This window comes from Nesoenas mayeri (assembly GCF_963082525.1).
Source record: "Nesoenas mayeri genome assembly, chromosome: 1".
NCBI classification, from domain to species: Eukaryota; Metazoa; Chordata; class Aves; order Columbiformes; family Columbidae; genus Nesoenas; species Nesoenas mayeri.
In genome coordinates, this window is record NC_137541.1 from 61,677,514 (window position 1) to 61,687,418 (window position 9,905).

Consider the following 9,905-nt stretch of genomic DNA (forward strand, 5'->3'; position numbering starts at 1 on the left):
GGGTTTGTTGTATTAATTGTCCCTCAAAGCAGTACCGCTACTCTATGGAAACTTTTAAAGGACTGGCTTTGAAAGTAAGTGTGTTTTCCAGAGATGGCAGAAGTCTTTTGGCTGAAGCTGACCACACAGGCTGAAAGCTGCTTTGTTGCTGTTGCTACAAACAGCTGTTCTTTGTGGGGTACCCCTCCACCACTGAAGAACAAAAAGCTTGAAGTCTTAGAGTCTTAGTTCAAAATGGCATCTCAGGATAGAGGCCTGGGGAAACACTGGTGTTTCTCCACAGTGTCACCTAAACCAAAGTCTGCTTTGCAACAGGTAAAATTCCCTTGTTCTTTCTATAGCATCCGGATCACTGCTCTGCCACAGTGACATCTGCGCTTCTGGAGAAGGAATTTCTAGCTGACCATAAAGGCAGCGTGGTATTCAGGGCTGGCTCTCAGAAGTATGCTTTAAGCTTTGAAGGTGAAGTATCTCCTTGTTTTAAGTTCATTATACAGTGTAGCTGGCTTTAAGGTAGCCTCCTTCGTGGAGAGTTGTCACCTTGTGTCTGGGCTTCTTTGAGCAAGTCTTTTTCCTCCGCTGAGTTTTCTCCAAGCAGAACTTGAGCAGTTTGCCCATTTCTCTGCAGTTTTGAGATGGCCTGACTGAGCTTTTAGACTTGGACATTTATAGTCAAAAAAGCATTTCCGATAATATTGTATATTCTGAAGAAGAGCTGAGAGTAAACACTTCATGGCACCTGGTTTTGGCATTTGGATTTAGGCAACTAAAGAGGACAGATGAGAAAGGAAAAAAAAAACACGACAACCCCACTGAAAAGTCAAGTACTGAAGAAGTGAACCCGTGGTAGGCATCTTGCAAGCCACTTATGGGAAGAGAAAGCACGAAGTGCAGCAGAGGAAAATTTAGAGAGAGAATGGGAAATGCTTTTCTGTTTCTGATTTATTTACCCATCTTAAAATTCCTGCTAGCTTTCCAAATTTTAAATCTGTTTCCTGGCATGAATAAAGACAGTGGCATTTGAAGGAGGAAACAATGGATAATTAGCCATGTTACACAGCGTGTGCTCTGTGATATTGTTACAGGACCAAAAAGAGAGTACAGACTTTCCTCTTAGTAACACGTAGCAATCCCACCCTGCTGGGAAAGCTAGATTTACGGCCTCTGTTGGACTGAAAACTCCTCCCTGCTGTAGGCCTGACATCAGCTGTGTTTTCCTCTGGCTAAGAGCCTTGATGTGAATGTATGTACAGGTGATGTCGGTGATTAGTTGTCTTTGAGCTTCCTTTGTTACCTGTGTTAGCAGGTGGTTGACCTTGTTGGTCTCCAAGCAGAAGTAGCACAAGTGGGAATGGTTTCAAACTATGAACTGAGGTGGGGATGTGTTACGGCGTAAGGGTAGAGAAAATACCAAAATACCACCATCCAATACTCAGGGCTATCTTTTTTTTTTTTTTTTTTTTTTTCCCCTAAACACATAAGATTGTGCCTCTGAACAATAAATTATCTAATTATTGAGTCTTTGTGTTTTTCTTTCAAGATATGGTCCAGATAAATTTGAGCTATGGAACTCAAAGAGTAGTTGCCCGACGGCCAAAATTTCTGCACTCTGAATGTGAAAAAGATAGAAGGTAATATACATTCATTACTTAATAATCTCTCTAGATTTCTGCTAAGAAGTTCCTCCTACCTGTCTAGAATTCGATTTTAGATGTCTTCAGTTCATTTCTAGACACCTTTTGCTGACTGGTTTAATGGCAAATTTTGCAGTGACGGTATTTGTAAATTGTGCAACAGTTCTGTGAAGTGTGCTGGAGAGGAGGGAGTTTTGGTGTCAGTCTCTGGCTCTACCCCTAGACTAGATTTGTTCTCTCTGCAAGAGAAAGGCCACACAGGGCTGACACAACTGTGCCAGGAATTCTTATTCTTGATTCATAAATTAACAATGCACTAAGCTGTGTGCAGAGTAGGAGCAAGGGACTGCCAGTCCCAAGGACAGTGGAGCAGATAGCTGCCATCCCCTGGAAAGCTGAGGATAAAATAAAACACATAAGCACATCTCTGTAAATGAAGAGACCTGGATGCACTGATTTAGGATACCTTTTATTTTTTTAAAAGGAAGTTCAGCCTGACAGAATTTGAGTGTGTCTGCTATAAAAGGCAGTTGTGCTACTGCTTTATTTTAAAAAGAGCCTTGTTTCCTTCAGAAACTCACCAGCAGACAGTGCATTTGAAGCCAAGGGCTCCATTTGTAAGGGTTGGTTAAACCAAATGTGGGTTGATTCAAAAAGAAAACAGTCCTCAGCTCCTGAATGGGTGCTAATGCTCCTGTTGCCTGGGTTAAAACACACAGGCCAGGAGGGCCTTAGTCCTGGAAGCTGTTGAGCGCTGACTGGTGCCGTAGCTCCCGCAAGGCACAACTGCTCCCCTGCAGCCTCCTGAGAGGCCTGGTCCTAGGGACAGGTCACCCATTGTCTCCCCTGCAATTTAGAGATGAGTAGCCACATGGAGGGAGAGGACTCATGCTTCAGTTTCCTAGAGGTTCAAGCAGTATGTGTGGTGGGTTAGCTGGAGCAGTTGTATAAACCACTCAGCTAGGAGCAGGTTGCTTCTCATTTGAGGCTCTCCTACCAGTGTCTTAACCTGCCAACAGGGTCATTACTGTCTTAAGGATTTGTGTGGCAATCTAAACTGGAGAAAGGGATAATGGTTATGTGGAATGTAAAATAAAAGTAATCATCCAGGGATACTTGAAGGCTCCCATAGAGCCAGCAGCTGGATCTTTTGTAAGGAGGATTCAGTTGGGAATATCATGAACTGACTTATTTTCTTTCCTTTTCTTTTCTTCAGACATAATATTACTCTATCCCATTTTGTCTGTCCTCCAGAATGGGACAAATCTGCACTGCCTGATATTGGGTTTGAGGTAGGTCTTTCCAGCTCTCCAAATGGGCAGGATAAACTGCGTCCTATACTGATTTTTCTGAGAACATGACCCAAGGCACTTGAGATGTTTTCAGCTTTTAAACGTGTTTTATAAGATAAACAACTATGAGATGAAACAAGACTGACAGTTTCACATTTCAGTATAGATCTGTGTTTCCTGGAAGGGTCTCTGAGATCCCCTACGTACATCATGAAGGATAAAAAAATGCCCTTTTGGCCATTACTAGTCTGACCTGTCCTTTGTGCTCTCCCAAGGCACCTAATCCTCTGATAAACTGGATGACTTACATCTTAAGGGGGTGCTGCAGTATTTCCTCTGTGAATTTGAGGCAAAATGTTATTTGCCACAGTAAAACTAAGGCTTAGTCCTCTAGGGAGGGAGCTAAGGTGTCAAATTAAGGTGCAACTGATTGTGACTTTTTTCCAGCCTCAGTACTGCTGTGCACTTCATGTTTAGGTTACTCTGAAGTAAAAACAATCTAGATGCAGAAGTGTGTCCACCAAAGGAAGTTCACATGGGACTGCATTAATTCCCTCAGTCAGTGCCTGCACTTCCAGCATGGAGAGTGGGAATGAAGGTGGGAAAGTATGGTTAGCTGGAAAGACAGGAGAGGATTGTGATTTTAATGGCAGGGCTTTTCCTCTTATGTGAGGAGGTTGGTGAGCCCTTTGGAAAGACTGGGAGTTGTTAGTATCAGTAATATCTTTTTTTTGATGTTTTTAAAATTTTCAGTTGGTAAAGCTCAGCAACACTTCCTGTGAATATGGAAAAATTAAGAGGCTATTTGAGAAGACGATGGAAGGTTACTGCATCGACCAGCTGCAGAGGATCCAGAACCCAACGCTTTGGCAAGTTTTTCAGTGGTTTGTATCTGGTTTATTTCATTATCCTGATGCTAGCAGAGGGCTGGTATTTCCTGATCTACTGTCCTCCACAGTCTACACTAGTAGTTGCTGGATCCAGCAGCTTAGCAGAGGTGTGACTGCCATGTGTCTGTGTGCCTGGGTTCGGCTGGTAACCAGGTTCAGCACATCTTCCTCGTGTACACACAGGCACAAACACACACCTACATGCAAAGTGTATGAACATGCACACAGCTGGCCATAAAACCCAACACAGACAGCACAGCACTTGTGCAACCATGAACAGCACCAAAGGCCTCATCCTGTTGTCTTCCTCTGGCTGTTTGGGATGGAAGCCTCTGACTGGAATGTATGCACAGGTATGGGTCCCTGCAGGAGTTGAACTTAGACACTCAGTCTACCCGTGTGGTGGTTCCTGGGTCCTCTCATCTCCAGTTATGTTCTGCATAGACACATGTGTGCAAATGGGTCTCTGTAGGCTTCATGGTGCCAGTGGTTGGCCCAGACCTCCTGGTCCCTCTGCTGAGCAAGCTCAGACATTCTGGTCTCTCCAGCACCTGGCTCAGACTTATGACTGCCCCAACACCTGCCACCCAGGCCAGCTACCCTCCTTACTAGCTGTTCAGCCTTATATTGGCTAGTGATCAGAAACTTGCTTGCTGCAGTTGCTGGTGCTGTGGACATGCAGCTCCCTTGCAGCTCCCTCCTGTGACCCACAGTCCCACCTTCAGTTGCTGCACCCAGACGCCCATACACGTGCATGCACACAGACTTGGAGAGTCTATCACCCAGGTAGGAGGTAGAAATGGAATTTAATGAGAAGATAGGCAGCCAATACAGATCAGGCACAGGGCATGGCCAGACAAGCCTACTGAGCAGCCAGTTGCCTGTTTATACACAACCAGCCCTCTTTTTACACCCTTATCGATCTATTTTCCCATGTTTGCTTGTCCTCAGTCCATCCTGTTCCCTCCCTTCTCCTACTGACACTTCTACTGTTAAACATTGCATTTTAAGTCCTGTGCAATCCCCAGATGCTATTCCCCACTGTTCCATAGTCAGTCCCATACTCTCGTAGGTGGTGCCTTGCTTCTGTCCACAAGCTTGTCCAGAGCCTTGACATTGCTCATGGTGTTGGGTGTTCCCTGGTTCCTGGGGCTGAGGGTCCCCTGAGGCAGCCCTGGGAGAGGGGGTTGTCTCTATATTTTCTTTACGACAGAACCTAAGAGGTTGCATGCGAGGTTCTTGGTAGTGTTATTCAAAAAGAAAGTTATTTGCCTTCACCATGACTTGACCTGTGGTATCTCACTTTTATTCCTTTTGTTTCTTAGTCTCTTCCACATGGGATTTTTTAAAAAACAGGAAATTTTATGTGGTAAAGATAGGGATAGAGATTATTAAATCTTCACTGTAGCTTCATACAGCTCAGTTTTATAACCATATTTATGCATTCTGGATTTATATAACCTGGGAACTGACCAATTCCCAGTCAAGAGATGTTTTTCTCTTTACTCTCTCATGTGGTATGAAGTTGTGGGTGACACAGTCCAGAGTCATGATGAGAACTTTTTGTTTTACTGGAAGGGGCCAGCTGTGCAGCAGGGTACCAACAGAAGTGCGAAGCAGGCAGTAACCCCACTGAGAGTGGTTTGTATCACTGTTCCTTTATGACCCAAAAGCAGGAGGAGTTGAGTTGGGAAATTGTCCTCATTTGAACCAGAGTAACGTGTCTTTTTTTCTTTTTTTTTTTTTTTTGGTTCCTAGGCAAAAGGAGCAAATGGAGAAGCTCAATAAATCGAAATCAGTGGATGAGCGGCTCCTGTTCCATGGGACAAATCCATCCCATGTGTCTGCCATCTGTGAGCAGAACTTTGACTGGAGGATCTGTGGGACTCATGGCACAATGTATGGGAAAGGTACAAAGGATATCAAGCTCCTAGTAGAGGGTGTCCATAGGAGGGTCACAAAGTTGGTGAAGGGTTTGGAGGGGAAGTCTTATGAGGAGCAGCTAAAGCCACTGTGTTTGTTCAGCTTGGAGGAGACTGAGGGGAGACCTCATAATGATCTACAGCTTCCTCACAAGGGGAGGAGGAGGGGCAGGTGCTGATCTCTTCTCTTTGACGACCAATGACAGAACCCGAGGGAATGTCAGGAAGATGTGCCGGGGAGGTTTAGGCTGGACATTAGGAAAAGGTTCTTCCCCCAGAGGGTGGTGGAGCACTGGAACAGGCTCCCCAGGGAGGTGTCACGGCCCCAAGCCTGACAGTGTTCAAGAAGAGACTGGACAAGCCCTCAGACACATGGTGTGAACTGTGGGGTTATCATATGCATGGATAGGAGTTGGACTCAATGATCTTGCGGGTCCCTTCCAACTCAGGACATTCTATGATTCTGTGATTAAGTGTGAGTTTAGGGGCTGCATCAGTGTGGGCTGCAGACCCTGGCCAGGCTGGAGGGTGGGTGCAAGGCATTTGACTGTCCCTGACCCCAGCACTCCTGCCAGCAGGGCACCGTCATCTGTGTGCCTTTGTATTGCTGCAGGCAGCATCAGCAGCAATCCTCTTTCAAGGGGGGCTAAACCCCTCCACTGTTTGCTGTTCAGCAAAGCTTTTGGACAGGTGGGACTGGGAGGCTGATGGCAAAATGTGACTAGAGTCTGTCAATGCTTTAAAATAAGCTGATGTGGAAACACATGCTGAGGTTACATGTGGAGCAACATGGGGTTGTTGAGTCGCTGGCTTGCCAAGGTGCTGATAGCAAATGTTTGTTCCTTGGTTGATTTATTGTTTTACCTGTGGCTTTTTCTGGTTCCCAGGAAGCTACTTTGCCAGAGATGCCAGCTATTCTCACCAGTACTGTTCCTCTCAGTATGGTCGCTACAGAATGTTTGTAGCTCAGGTTCTCGTTGGAGACTTTGTTCAGGGAAACAAAAAATACCTTCGCCCTCCACCCAGACCCGGCAATAAAAACCGACTTTATGACAGCTGTGTGGATGACCCAACAGACCCTTCCATTTTTGTTGTCTTTGAGAAGCACCAGATTTACCCTGCCTACATCTTGGAGTACAGCATTGACACCCAGTGCGTGATCCTGTAATAAATCATGAAATCTCCTTTAAATTTACACTGAATAAATTACACTTTCTTACATCTTTTTCATTTTAATGTTTGTAGAATTTTAGTAGTAGCTTCAGACCATTTTGTAATGCAGTGAAACAATATCAGTTCCCTGAAGGATTTCAGAGCATAGTTTTTTGGTAGGGTTATTCTTTTGCAAGCAGAAAGTGCTCAACTTTAATCTCCACTTTATCTCTAACCTGAGTGGGGATGTACCTGCCTTGTGTACCCTGATGCAGTGACACCTTCTGCTGCTGGAAGCAGCACTGCTGAGTATATGATCAACTTGATCCACTGATATAGTCACTTGGGGATGATTCCTGCCTGTGATGGTGCTGATGTGCCAAAGGGAGACTGGGTGGAGAATGCAGGAGGGAAAGTGAAAATAGCTACATCATGGTGCACAAGACAGGAACTGTGGCCTGTCCTTCCAGTAAATGGCAGGAATCTCCTGCATCCCAGAGGTTTTGTAACTAATGCTGGCAAGGAACTTTGCTTTGTTTCCTGGTCACATTACTGACAGCTCTTCTCACCTTGTTCTTCTGTATCAACTCTGCCTGCCTCTGTCCCCACTGACTTTATGTCAAGAGAATCGGGGATATTGCAGCTGCTGAAATTAAATCCTCACTGCAACATGACATTAAGAGTGAGGGGGGTCTATGGTGAAGCTGAACAGCAGCACACAGCAGTGTCCACCAGGGCTGCAGAGCCAGTGCTTGCAGCAGTGGGCGGTGAAGAAAAGGGGCTTTGTGGGGGGCAGCCGATGGCACAGCCACCCCCCCTTCCCACCTTGCAAACCGGAGTTGGTGGTGACTCTTTTGAGTTGTCCTGCTGCTGCCTGGCGCTTCTCCAGGCGATTGAGAAGCACCTTGGTGGTGTGTGCTCTGAGTGGGGTGGACAGGGGAAAGCGTGGATGATGAACACAGTAGTTGAAACGTGGTGGAGGATGGGAAAATATTTAGGATGAAACAAAACTTAATGGTTTATTTTAAAAGAGACTTTCTGCATAAGCTGTTTTAATTCAGCGGAGGAGTCACAAGTGGCTCAGTTGTCCATGCCATGAGTGGGAAGAAGCAAGAGTATAGATGTGTGAGGGATCTCATCAGCTTTCCTAAGGCCTGCTATTTTCAGGCACAATCATTGTCCTTAGAAAATGTCAGAAATGCAGCTGACTGCAATGAGTCCCTGAGCTGCTGTATGTGGTGAACTTCCATGTCCCATCTCTTCTTGCAGGAAGTGGGAGCTTAAAGGTTGTTCATTTGCAAATTAGTGCTATAATCCTGCCAGCCACAGTAGAGAACTTTCTGTGCACTTGGAAAGTAGCAGCGAAAGTCACTGATATGGACTTTTCTCTGAATATATAATATTTTTAATGAAAAGAGGAGAAGAAGGAAAGAGAAAGAAAACGGCACCAAGTTGTCTGGCTCACAGCTTTCTCAATAAGTGGTGTACAAGAGTTAATTGCTGTCCTCTACTATCAATACTGTTGCATTGGAAAACTGCATTTTGGTGACCTCTTTGCTTAGTTTTTGTCATTTGTCACAGATCTGCATCCCGTGCTTTGCATAAATGTGAACCTGGGCATTTTTTGTACTAATAATAACAAAAAGTCTGTTTTGAGCAGTTAATTTTAGAAATAGATGGGTTTATATAGAAATATTTTTCAATTTACAGACTTATAGCCTAGCCGTGGCACCCAGTGGGTGCTGTGCATGGGCAGCCTTCACCTTGCAATCACCCTCCCCTTGCTGTCTCCAAGCTGTGGACTCATGAGGATGGGAAAAGAATGAACAAAGGCCATTTCCAGCCATCATCCTACCTTGGTCCTTGCAACATTGTGTAAATTTGCTCCCTGGCTTCATCAGGTTATGAGGTCGGGGTGCGGGGGGGAGAGGGGCAGGATTGTGTGTGCAGCCTTTGGGCAGGACCAGGGCTGGGAGATGGAGGAGTTGATAATAGCTTTGCTGTTAGAGAAAATGCTGTGTGGAACGATGCCCTTGTACAAACCATCTTTCTCTGTTTTTCTCCACTAGGATGGCACAAACTATCCATCAGATAGGAGAAATCTGTTTCCAGCCTCCTTAGAGGCAGGAGAAAGTGAGACCCTGCTGAGGGGTAGGCCAGTCACTGAAAAAGGGGTTTTTGTTGGTCTGCAAAAGAGAAAGCCAGCCAGACAGGAGAGGACAGGTGTAAACATGCAGAGTTTGGAAGAAAAGGAGATTTTCCAAGAAGTAAAAAATATTTCTGGCTGCAGGGAGAGTTCACATAACGCTCAGTAATTAGGGGCCAGGTATTATACTGAGAAGATCAGTCATGGGGCTGGTGTGCACAGCTGTAATGGCGTGCTGTGGTGTGGGACGGCTGAGGTGTAGCTATTGTTGGCTTTGTAGGCATCTGAGTACCATCTCTGAAGCAAAAGCACTCCTTGACGAACCCACACTGTATCGAGGTCACTCTGCTACTCGGTTTGTGTCACTGCCAAAAGCAGTGTCCCTCATAGAACAAGGAGTAATGGTTGTAAGATAAAGGAGAGGAGATTTGGGCTAGATGTGGGGAAGAAATTTTTTGCAATGAGGGTGGTGAAACACGGGCCCAGGTTACCCAGAGAGGTGGTAGATGCCCCATCCCTGGGGACATTCAAGGCTGGGCTGGACAGGGCTCTTGGTAACGTGATCTAGTTGAAGATGTCCCTGCTTATGGCAGAGGAGTTGAACTAGATGACCTTTGAAGGTCCCTTCCAACTTCAACACCGTTCCAGTGTTTTACTACCCTCATTGTAAAAAATTTCTTCTTCATGAGTAGTCTTAATCTCCCCTCATTCAGTTTAAAGCCATTACCCCTTGTCCTGTTGTAACAGGCCCTGCTAAAATGTCTGTCCCCATCTTTCTTATAGGCCCCTCTTAAGCTCTGAAAGGTGGCAATAAGGTCTCCCTGGAGCCTTCTCTTCTCCAGGCTGAACAAACACAACTCTCCCAGGCT